General features: G+C 41.2%; 1 protein-coding gene across 4 annotated transcripts in view; it reads right to left on the bottom strand.

Annotated features, from left to right (window-relative positions):
• BOC (BOC cell adhesion associated, oncogene regulated) overlaps window positions 1-12,493 on the bottom strand; it is a 94,648-nt gene extending 82,155 nt beyond the window's left edge. For all 4 annotated transcript variants that reach the window (XM_027867433.1, XM_027867452.1, XM_027867461.1 and 1 more), the window contains exons 1-2: window positions 12,056-12,493; window positions 6,199-6,290 (exon numbers count right to left, since the gene is read on the bottom strand). The gene's annotated coding sequence lies outside the window, so the exon portion shown is untranslated. The remainder of the gene's footprint in view (window positions 1-6,198; window positions 6,291-12,055) is intronic.
• Between the last annotated feature and the right edge of the window lie 372 nt (window positions 12,494-12,865).

The following is a 12,865-nucleotide window of genomic DNA, read 5'->3' as shown; positions in this document are numbered from 1 at the left end:
AATTTTGTTCTGTGCTGAGGATTTCACAACCCTCCTCTTTAGCACATTAACGAATCTCTGAGAATAAGTGGAATAAAAACTCAGATTGGTTAACCCTAAAACTATTTACATCCTTTATCTTCTCATTTTTGAAAAGAGGTGTAACTGAAAGCCTTATGATCCTGGTTCTAACCCTCCCCAAGGCCTGTCATCATATCAGAACTTCTACAGATAATAATTTTTCTTCTCTTGGTAATAACTTAACTCTGTTCCAGTCCAGGGATTAATTCAAAGACAGTGAATAAGGAATTTGATCCAGATGGATTGCTGGCAGCCAGATCCAAAACTCTTCCAATAGGCAGCCCCGGCCTTTAAAAACCCAAATCAGAGCAATAGAGGGCAGAGGGTTCCCAGGTACTGCTCAAGGGAACTGTGACCAGTTTCCTAAACTCTTCTCTCCTAGCTCATCTCAGGTTATCACAAATGCTATGGGTCTATAGGCTTTCAAGGCAAACAAAGGCTTTGAACTCAGAGGCTTTTACCTATAATATCTCATATCCTCACAATACTTCTCTAAAGTAGTTTGAGCAAGTATTATTTTGTGAAAAGGAAAGCCCAGGCACTTTCTCAAGGTTACCCAATTAGACAAGCTCATACAGCTGGGATTAAAACCAAGGTTTGCTTTCTCCAGTGCTCTCTCACATCAGGTTCCCAGGTGTTTGCAACGAGACAAGAAGTTCCCCCATGTCTTCTCCAGCCAAATCCCCATGTTCAGATAAAGGGTTGTTTCATTTCTCTGCAGTTATCTGTCTGTGAAGTCTTTTTCTCTTGTTGCCCTCTGTTTCCCTGTAAGGTCCCAGATTTTGTCAGTCCCTGGAAAACATGCTCTGATACAAACTCATACTTGCTCTGTGGGAAGATATTTTCCCCAAGATATTTTTCTTATCACTCTATTCCTCTTGACCAGTGAAATTATCTATGACACCAAACACCACTCAGCCCATCCTCTTAGCTCTAACAACTCTGCTTGACTAAACTTGTTGAGACCCCAGGATTTCGGCTAGGGGTTGGGGAAGGGGGTTAGGGATGGGACACTTTAGGACAACCAGTAGGACTAGATCTCAGTTCAGATGGTAAATGGCTCCTCCTGAGGCAGAAGGCAACTGCACCTTCTAGCCTAGGTCTACTGCACCCCTATCCCTACTTCCAAACCCTGCAAACACATGATAAATGATGGGACAGCCCATTAAAAAAATATCCCAATCCATGTTCTAGGTTTAAATTCTGGTGTCCCTCCCCATCCCACTCCCAACCCTCCCAAATCTGACAAAAATCCTTTTACACTATGTGAACTGCAAAAGAAATAGCTTTAATGGACAGGAGACTTTAATGTCTAGACCAACCAGAAGAGTTATGGTGGTCCAGTAGTGGGTGGGAACTGGACCTGCAGTTTAATTAGTAAAGGGAATTCCCAGATGAGGAAACCATCCTTATCAATGAGGGTCATCAATTTTTCTACAATTTAGGAGTCTTAAGAATTGTCTAGGGTGGGGGCAGCTAGGTGGTGCAGTGGATAGAGCATTGGCTGTGCAGTCAGGAGGACCTGAGTTCAAATTCGGCCTCAAACATATAACATTCACTAGTTGTGTGACCCTGGGCAAGTCACTTAACCCCGATTGCCCCCCCCCCCAAAGAATTGTCTAGGGCACTGAAAAGGTCAAATGACTTGCCCAGGATCACACAGCCAGTAAGTGTCAGAAGCAGGATCTGAACCCAGTCTTCCTGGATCCAAAGCTCCCTCTCTATAATGATACTCCTTCCCTTTCTCCTTTTCTTTTCTTTCTTTCTCTTTCTTTCCTCTCTCTTTCCCTCTCTCCTTCCTTCCTCCCTCCTTTATCTTTCTCTCTTTCCTTCTTTTATTCCTTCCTTTCCTTTCTTTCTCTTTCTCCTTCTCTCTCTCTTCCTTCCTTCCTTCCTTCCTTCCTTCCTTTCTTTTTCTTTCTTTTCTTCCCTCCTTCTCTTCCTGCTGCCCTTGGAATGTTTCTACAGAAAGTCCTAACTCTTGTCATGCAAACCTGCCTGTCACAGCTGCTCCTTCCTTCCCTAAGGTAATTTTTCTTGCAAGCTGCCTCTTCTACTGACTAGTAAATGACTTTATTGAGCTGAACACCACCCACCTCCACTGCTCAGGCTCTGATTAGAGGGGCTACTCTCCCGGCTTTGCCACTGATTCACCGTATGAATTGGGCAAACCACTTAACCACTCTGTGGGCTTCCCTTCTTGTCAATAGAGAATAATAAGTCCTCACTTCATGAATGATGTGAGGATGAAGGGTGCCTGCTGCTAACCTGCTTTCGCCCTCTTAGAAGGAAGGCACCACATATATACAAAATATTATCACAGAAATTGGCTCTTCATGGAAAAGTTCACGAAAACGAAGAACAAAAATAAACCCCACATCACAACACCTCTTTCAAGAAACCTGTTCAGCTATTTTCACTTGTATACAAGACCATGGTGTAGCAGCCCTAGAGTTTCAAAGTGAGGAGACTGACATCCAGAAGAAACTGAAGGAAAAAAAACACCCAAGAGTTCCAACTGGAGAAAGTCACCTTATTTAGAGATATGAGACTACACCCTTTTCTCCCTTATGGGAGCACTTAATGCCCCCATGGCTCCTTTTCCCTTTGTCAAAGACCACCCAGGGAAACTTCCTGGCAGAATGCCACCGTCACAGAGGCTGAGGCCAGACCGAACTTCAGGGCCTCTATCACTACAACAGAATTCTATGCAATAAAGGAACTGGACTGTGGAGGATTTTACCTGGTCCCCTTACATTTTCTGTCTTTTGGGATGAAAACACCAAACTCTTAAAGGAATTAAAGCACCAGTGGTTAATGTTGATCATTTTAAGTATGGCTACAACTGATGAAGTTTGGGCTTAAGGTTAATACAACTCTAACTCTGTTCTGTGATTTTAGAACAAATTCTTATGTAATACCCTGCCTACAAAACATTCATTCATATGAAAATAGGATGTCCATTACTTATGCTATAACACTGGTTTAAAAAAAAGTGGTATATGTGTGTGTGTATGTGTGTGTGAAACATTAAATTGAACTATTGTGTAACAAAGAATCCTGTCTTATGAGGATGGTTCATTTTATATAGTATTAGCAGTTAGAGAAAGGGACAGGGTAGAGGGGAGGGGGAGAGAGAGAGAGAAAGAGAGAGAGAGAAAGAGAGAGAGAGAGAGAGAGAGAGAATGAAAGAGAGAGATTTGTGAAACAATTAAGAAAAGCTCCTGATTTAAAAGAAAATGAATAAACCAAACCCCACTCCTAATTAGCTATGAACCACCTTTAAAAAACCTGCTTAAATTATAAAAAAATATATAAATTCAGATTAGTACAGAAACTTTATTTGGGTAAAAAGACAAGTAGGTCTCTTCACTCAATTAAGTGGTGGTAGATTACAGGTATGTAATGAGGTATACATGGTCAGAGACTGTCAATATATTAAGTTTTGAGGTTTGTTTTTTTTTTGCTTAACTCTATTTTGTTATGAGGAAAGATTCGATTGGGCACTGGGTATTGGTAAATAGCAGCAATGGGTTTTTTAACGCATAAATAAAAATTTTTAAGTTAAAAAAAAAAGAAAAAGCCAGATAAGATTGAGGGAGCACAACAGAGGTTGATCTGGGTCTGGTATTCCAACAGAGAAGTGAAAATATCTGATGTTCCACCAAGATTAGGCTTTTCACACAAAGGCAGAACAAACAGCAAATTTAAAAGACAGAAACTAAGACGTGCGGGTACTCCCTAAATTGTCACTTGGGACATTCAGCACCCCAGGTATCCCATCATCTCAGGCAGCAGTCCTGGGATCACAACTACATATCCCCAATTTAGATCTAGTGTCTTTGATTAGAGTGGTCAATTGAACACTAGGTAGGCTTAAACCAATAGCTGTCATTTTATAGTCCACTTCTCTCTGTGAAAAGGGTATTTGTATATTGTGTATTTGTATATTGTAATATAGAAAAGGGATATTACGAGCTCAGATTATATAAAGGGCACAGGATTGTGGGTCTCAGAGCTAAGCTGACCTTATAGATAACAATACCTTGGAGCAATATACACAGAACTAGGAATCTAAAATGAAAGATTATCAGCAGAATCTCTAAATTTAAACTGAAGTGCTGCTTAGTATAGAGGCACTAGAGGAACGTCCAACACCTTCATTTCCATGGCTTTACAGATATAATCTGGAAGATGAGACAATAATATTTGAAAAGTGTTTTTTCTTCATCTACTAAAGGTGATGAGATGACTAATTGTAAGCAAATTTTTTTAATCACAGAATTTAAAATTGGAAAGGACTTCAGAAGTCATCTAGTTTAACCCCCTCATTTTATAGATTAAGAAACTGAGGCCCAGAGAGATGAGGTGACTTGTCAAGTGGCAGAGACAGGATTCAAAAAGAGTTCCCTTGACTTTTTCTTTTTAGTATATTTAACATTTTTCAAGGTCAAAACCTCACTATCAAGACTTCTAAGTTGCAAAAATTACTAAGAGGCACATCTCCTCCTCCTCATTACTACTCTGCCGTGAACTTCTTCCAGTCATCTAGGTTCAAAAGGTTGGTGTCATCCTCATTCTTGACTTTAAGAATTTAACCAAAATGCAAATCCCTAAAACCTCATTGAATGTAGGACGTTCCAATTTCTGACAAAAGCTCAAAGTTGCCTTGAATTTGGGACCTAGAGGTGAGTCACCGACTAAAGAAGAATGAGTTTTTCAGAGAGTAGGGCTTAATATTTATAAACTCAGACATAAAGGAACATTCAAATCTTGACAAGTTTTGCTACTTTCTTTGAACTTCACTTCCACAAAGATCATGTTTTTTCTTTTTGGTTCCTTTAGTATTTTGTACTAGTCTCATGTATTTAAATTTTTGAGTTGGTTCCATGGTTAAAAGTCAATGGAAAGATGCAAGATGCATATAAGTAGGCTGTAAATATATTACTGATGATGGCTTACATGTGAGGCATGGCATAAAAGACATCATGAGTATACTGAAGTATCTGAGGAATTATTTCATGTATTTTTTGTCTTTTCTCTCCAAATAAAATGAAATCACCTTGAGGGCAAGCAAGATCTGTCATCCTGTTCCTTTGGTAGCCCTCCTAGTCCCTACTTCAGTGCTGGAGATAGTAAATTTTCTGTTCATTCCTGTCTGACAACTGAAGTTTCCCAAATGCACTGGGAACTACATGCTCACCTCATCCTTACTCTGCCTTGTTCAGTGTTGCCAAAGGATTCTGGGAAAAGGACATTTCTCTAAAATATTACTCTCTGGTTACCTCCCTAGCAAGGGCATTTGGCAATACACTTGATGCAAACCAGACTCATCTTCCCCTGCCCAGAACTTACAGCTTCTTTTTGCTGACTCCTAGGAATGTGGAGGTTCTCTTCAACATTTTCTCTGACATCTCAGTTGTGTGGACTTTCTGCTAGTGAATTTGGAGTTTCTGCTATGATATCTCTCTTATCCACCCCCCTCCCCAGCCAACTCTATTCCAAACATCAAAGGCTTCCTTTGAAGATAAAGCCAAATTTGCCATCAGGAAAAGACAAATGATTTCCCAAACTACATTTCAGAAGATGGGAAGAAGCCGGAGTTACTCTGCGTTTTCAAGAAAAACACAGCATAGTATGTCATACCACAAGGCACTCTATATAATACCACTGACTTGAGACATAAATCTGTGTCACTGGTGCTCTCAGCAACACCAGGCAAGAGCACCTGGTTCCTGTCACTGAAGGCCCACCAAGGCAGCATATTGAGCACTGGTATTACCATGCAGCCAGAGAAAGGCCATACCTGCATCTCTGGAGCTTTGACAGCAGAGATCAGAGGCACTAAACTGGAAGCTGTCTGAACTATGGACGGAATCTCAAAAACCTGACTCTTCCAATCCTACTATTAAAAACCTTTTTTCATGGCTGCCATTTTTCCACAGTTGCTTTTCTTTTAAAAGAAAAACAGGAGACTTAGGAAAATGATACTTACACATTTGAAAGGCACATTGTAACGTGTAACATACATGTGTCCAAGGATATTTAGCTATAAATATTACAAAACAAACAACAGCAAAAACAAAACAAAACAAAATAAAATGAAACAAAACAAACAAACAAAAAAAACCAACTCACCTGCTGTCTCTTACTCCCCTCTTTTTATGTCTATTCACTGTCAGTATGAATGATGGGAAAATGTCAAGGTCACAGATTCCAGGAAGTTTGTTCTGGAATTTAGGAAAGAGAAAGTTCTCTCATCTTCTATCCATACAATGCAACAATCAAACACTTGGCTGACATTTGTTTTTTTTTAAGATACTCGGCCATGAACTTCAATCGGAGTTATCTTCCACAACCTCATTTTATATAAATGACAAAACAGGAGAAAAAAACCAAAACAAAACTTCTCCAAGGTCTTGCTGAGCCCTTGAGTTTCCAGTTTCTTGGCTCATTGCTTTGCAAGTGTGAGGGGGGAACTGAAATTAATATTTGATTAAGTGTTTACTGTCTTAGGGAGAAGGAAGGGAGGAAGAAAAATCTGGAATTCAAAATCTTATTCTTTACATGTAATTGGAAAAAATAAAATACCATTTAAAAATTTATTAAGGGCACACATCCACTTTTAAAGCTAGTTAAGAACACTATTGCTGGCATTTAAATGAGCAGCCCATAATAGCAAATCAAATGCTTGGAGCTGAGTTCTCACCCTTTCCCCAACCCTTTACCAGAAGGCAATTCTCTTCAGAGACAGTCTCTTCCGCAGCCGCCGTAATCCATCCATTCCCTAACAAACAAATACTCGTTGAGTGAGCTCCCACTATGTGGAAGGCAGGGAACTGTGGGCACTACAAGAAAATATAAGACTCATCTCATCTCAATATTGGTATTCTATGACCAGAAGAATCAATTCTTCCCCACCTTTTAAAAAGTCTGACAACATGTTCCTCAATCCACACACAGAGCTCATCACCTCTTTGCCAAGAGTGAAAGGCATGTTTCCCCCATTGGTCCTCCACAGTCGAGATCATCTACTGATTAAAGTTCTAATGCTGTTTTCCTTTTACATTATTGTTTGCCCTCCTTTCTCAACCACTAAAGGGTCTATGTGAATGTTGACTGAGTGATTTCATGAGTAAAATCTCCTGCTGATTAATCTTTATGCTTCCCAAGTCACAGATATGTTGCTGAAAGGGTGAGGTCCAAAACACATGGAAAAAGCCCTTTCAAAATAATATAAAGAAAGATATCCCCACCCATTTCACAGAAGGAATGGAATCTCCCATACTCCCTATTACCTGACTAAACTAGTCCCATAAAACTCTAACTGAAAAGACCAGATAGCATCTAAGAAGTGACAAAAGAGCAATATTAGCCATTTGTGCTCGTGGAGCTCTGGGAAGAACCCAGGAATCTCTAAGGACTGGGGAGATGATAGAAGACCTCACCATAGAGATGGGATCTGAGCTGGTCCTTGAAGGTTAGGTAGGTTATGTTTAAACAGAGAATGGGGAAAAGAACATACTTGGTAGCAGCAGAAATAAGAAGGATGGCTTCATATCTTCAGTCCTATTGAAGCAAAAGATTTATATAAGAGAAATTGGAGACCAGAGAAAGTGGGACCAGGTCATGGAAGGCCTTTAATAACAGGTAAAGGAGTCTGGATATTTACCTTATAAGCTATGGAGAGACACAAGAAGTTTTGAATGGGAGTTGTTATTGTTTGTCCTTCGTTGTTGAAGAAGACCATGACATCAGGAAGGTGATGATATGACATACAAGTGAATTGGATGTAAGTGAGGAAAGGTTGTACAAAGTTACCAGCCTCACTTTCTCTTCCGGAGCCATCTGAGTCCCATGGCAAGTTACAGATCAGGATGACTGGAGATGGCCCCTTCATATCCTCTAGTGAGATCAACAAAGAAGGAGAGTGACATGATGAAAATAGTTTTAGGAAGGCTAATTTGATGAAGGACTGATCTGAGGGGCATATGAGAAGATGAATTGATCTACTACAGTAGTTCATACAACAGGTAATGAGGACCTAAACTAAGGTGATAATGGTAGGAATGGAAAGGATGAGACTGATATAAGGAATGTGACCAGAAAGAATGGAAAAGATGACTGATTGGGTATGGAGGGGGGCAAGGGAAAGGGAGGAGCCAAAGTTGCATTATCTTCATTCTACAGAAGAGATTCTGGAATACTATCAGTTCAGGGGTCTTAACCAAGGGTAAATGGGAGTTCACAGAAGGAGCCAGGTCTCAAACCCAGGTTTCTCAACACTTGGGTTAGTGTCTCAGGTCATTCAAAAGAGGCAACTCCAACTTTTCTCCAACTGAGCTCAACACCATCATCTCTTGCCTGACATTACTCTACAAGTGGGTTCCAAAGATTGAACACCTGATCATGAAAGCAGTGTATAAACGTGATTTCATATTTGGGGTATATGTGTGTGTATACTATGCTAAACATTTAGTCTGGTGCCATAAATTTGAAAAATACCCATTCAAATCATTTTTAGGATTTGAATTGCTCCCAGGAATAGAAAATAAGCTTAGTACTATAAATTAGGTTCAATTTACCTTGTAAGTTTTCAGTCTCATAAGAAACAGGACAGTAAACAATGTTTATACTTCATCTCGACATTGAGCTATTCCTTGTGAATCATAACTGGGATATTTTGGGGTTGTGAGAACTCAGGTGTACATTGCTATATTTCATGGATTAGCAGCCTCCCAAAGAAGCTCAGTGAGACAAACTTTCACTTGAGACAGAAGTGACTCAACTAGGGTCTCTTCTGTCCTCAGGTTATAGTCACAGAAATGATGGTTAAAAGAAAATATCTTTGGGCTAAGAAAGCAAGAAAATAGGGAACTCGGTGTTGACACCTTCTGTGCAAAGATTTTTTCCAATTTTAACCTTTTCCTAATGCACCCAAATCAAGTAGGATGACAGTTACATTACTAAATGAACTAAGGTTTACAACTCCAGTGGAGTCCTGGGGTTTGAAGATAATTTAAGTTCCAAAATCCAATTATACCACTTTGAACTTGGGTAAGCACTTCACAAAAATTATTCAGGACAAACATATCCCAGTGCTTCAGCATAAAGGGGCAAAGAGAGGCACAGTGACTTTCTTGCCCAGAATCAGTAGCTGGGTCAGGATTTGAATTCTGCTTTCCCGCTATCCTATGGGATCTGTGACCACCAGCCTCACCTCTTGCCCTCCTTTTTAAACCACTGTGGTGTTTGTGGGGATGTCAGCTGAATTATTTCATGAGTAAAATCACCTATTGATTAATTTGGGGGCTACACAGGCCACAAACAAGTTGCTGAAAGGTTGAGGTCCAAAACACTTTAAAGAGCACTTCAAAGTGGCAAAACAAGGAAGCTATTTCCACCCATTTCTATTAGGTAGTGGGATCTCCCATATTGCCAGGCTAAGCTAATTCATTCAATGGGAAGCTGAAGAACTACTCCCATATTTTTTTGCATCTGTTGCCAAAAGTCTAATTTCTGCCTATAATGACCACCTGTATCTGTTCCTAATAGAAAAGCCTGGGACAAATGTTAGTGCATTTTTTTTTCTTGCTGCATAAAGCTCTTTTTCAGTTTTTTTTTTCTTTAAGAATGAGGGACGGGGATTTTTGAGGTTTAAGTTGTCAAACCTCACATTTCATTTCGTTGTTTGTTGTCATGAGGGCAACCCCTGGCTCTTTGAAGTTCCAGCCTATTTCACTTTTGATACTGAAATAGTTGGAAGAAAGAATATAATGAAGTAGCTCTCATTTTTAAATTGTAATTTATTTGCAAATTCTCCCTTCTAAAACTCACAGATTGGGAGACCTTAACTCCACTCCTACTCACAGCTCACAACAGTCATTGCTAATCCCAAGAAGCTCCATTATTAGTATGGGAACCTTCTTTTCTTTCATTTATGTAGAACCAATTACAAATCCTCAGAAACACTCCTGGAAACTTCTCTACTCTGAGTCACTTTGAAGCCAGATAAGTTTGAAGAATATAAGCTACTGGAAAGAAAAAAAAGCACTTTCCCTAAAGATGTTCCCCTCCTCCAGCCAGAAAAGACATTATTTTTATGTTTTGGGTTTGGTGTTTTTTTTGGTTTTTTTTTTTTTTTTTGCTGATGAATTTCTGCCCACTGGAAATGAAGACTGATTTATTGGCTGTAAATGGAAAGATCAAAAGGCCATGAGAGAATTGTAGAGCAGTTAAGGGACTAGTCACCAAGTAAATCAGAAATGTTAAGACATGTAGAGAGAGGCAGGTTGGCCTAGTGTATAAAAGGCCAGTGCTGGAATTAGGAAAGACCTGAGTTCAAGTTCTACTAGTGATGTAGATAAACTGGATGGTGGGTGTTGCCCAGGCAACTCTCAAAAACAAAGTTTCAGAGGAGTTGATGAACTGGACCAATGAAGGGAGCTTCTAGACTGGGAGTTCCCTTCCTCCCAAAACCATGCAAGAACTTTAACAATTATATTAATTAATTAGCCAGTGCTTGCAAAGTTACCCTGGTGGCAAATGATTTGGGGTATAAAGTGGACCCCACCATACACAGAGAACTTGGGAAGGACAAGGAGACATTAGATTTCATCAACAACATAAATTTAATGGAAATCCATTCCCTAGCTCAAAGAGGTAATTTCGGGCCACTTTATGGGACTAGGGATTTGTGCAAAGAACAAAACAAATTTGAACACATGACAAGTCGCTTTTTGGAAAGTTTTGCTGTGTGATTTTAATATTCTTAATCAAATTGCCAGCATCCTTTAGGAATCCTTATTTTCCTTACTGTTACTTTAAAAAAAATGACCCTTCCTTACATTCAGTCTCAGCCTTACTGACTATTCTCCTCTCACCTCAAATTCCTCCATCATCTTAGAAAGATATATGCACGACCACAAGTTAAGCACCCATAAGTGCTCTTCACGAACAAAATAGCAACTGTTTTCCTTCTTTGCTCACTCCTCCCCACTGCCCTCTTCTCCACCTCTCCCACTTGTTCATTTCCATGATCTTCTTTCAATGACCAAAACAAAATCCAGTAAGAGCCTAGAAAAGCAAAACTAGCAGAAAGCAGAACGCGCACACATACTCCACCCCAACCTTTCCCCACTCTCCAAACCTCCCATTCTTCATTGCCACCCTGGCCCCAAACACACACGTTCTAGTACTGGGGATTTCTCCCACTATTTCTTCTTCCCTTCATCCTCCTGGAACTGCCTTTCCATTGCTTTTCTCTTTAAAACAATTTCTTTCAATTTAGACATTAATCCACCCTCACTCCGGGAGAGGCTAAAGTGGAAAGTTTTGTGGGCAAGTGGGATCCAGCGGCCTGGAGCCGGGAAGCCGAAAAATGCTGTAAATCTTTAGGGAAGTTGCGGGGAAAGCAAGCGGCAGGGGTTGGAGGAGCCGGTCCCAGGCCCTCCATTGGTTTGGCGCAACTGGCCTGGGAGTGCAGAGTGAAATCAACGAGCTGCCGGGTGACCACTGGGGAGACCTAGGGGGGAGATCCCGGGAGACTGCGGTAGGAAGAACGCTTCTCAGTCCCTGCTCTCCATCTCGGTGCCTTTACGCAGACCCCAGCCTTCCGGGGCCAAGGACACGGCGCGGCCTTGGACAAACTTTTTTTCCCTCGGACAAACTTTTTGCAATATGCCTGGTCCTCGATGCTCAAGGCTCCAGCATCCAGGCACACAAAGATCTGTGACTGCGGCCCGGCAGGCAACTTCCAAAAACTCAGATCCCAGCCTCTGGCCAGACCAGAAATTCACATCGTTCGCAATCTCCAGAAATCAATTCCTCCTCTCTCCATGCAACAACCCCCTCTCCCCAATAAAAAGCCCGACTCGCCATCCTACACTTCACCCCCGGCAAAGCAAAACAAACCACAAACAAAAACACCCAGACGAGACTTAAAAAACCAACAACAACAATAACAAACAAACTTCTTTATGATTGCTTTACTCACCTCTAATGCAGCCGGTGTAGATAAGTGCAAACTTGGAACCCAGGGTCAGCGCTCTGGGATGGCAATACATACACGAACACACACACACACACACACACACACACACACACACACACACAGCTACACCAAATGAAGAGAGAAAATCGCAGCAGCAACAAAGGCAATCTGAAGTAGAGAATTTCCAGGCCGGATGGTTGGATAGGAAGTGATTAAGGGAGAGTTTGCGTTGAAGTGGAAGTGTGTCGGGTGATGGGTTTGGTATTCAGGGAAGGAGGAGGAGGAAGAAGCGGTGGCAGTGTCGGCGGGAGGAGGAGGAGGAGGAGGAGGAGGAGGAGACGGAGGAGGAGGAGAAGGAAAGAGGCATTGCCATGAGGGCACCCGGACCCTCCATATGGAAGGAGGTTTTTTGGATGACTGAACTCTCAAACAATTCCTTCTTTCGCTACTCCTGCATTGGAGCCTCCCATTCCCCCCGCGAGGAGGAGGAGGAGGCAGAGAAGAGGGGGAGGAGCAAAAAGGAGGAAAGAAAAAAAAAAATCAGTCCTGGAAAGGAAACTGAAGGGGGGAAAAAACCTGGTGTCTTAAATAGTTGGTCAGTTTCTCTCTAACGCACCTAACTTTGTTATCCTTCTTTTTTCCTGAACCTTTCCATATTTTTTCCCTCAGTTTCTTCCTTTCAGCATTCAACCTCCAGCTTTCTCACATTTTCCTTCTCTCTTCTATTCCCCACCCTCTTCTTAACCAAATCTTGGGCATTTCTGCTCCGCGTCCCTTCGCTCAGTTTTCCATCCTTCTCCCTCCACATACACA

This window comes from Vombatus ursinus, unplaced genomic scaffold (assembly GCF_900497805.2).
Source record: "Vombatus ursinus unplaced genomic scaffold, bare-nosed wombat genome assembly UNPS02001419.1, whole genome shotgun sequence".
Classification (NCBI taxonomy): Eukaryota; Metazoa; Chordata; class Mammalia; order Diprotodontia; family Vombatidae; genus Vombatus; species Vombatus ursinus.
Note: the sequence above shows the minus strand (reverse complement) of the source record. Positions and strands in the feature narration are given on the sequence as shown.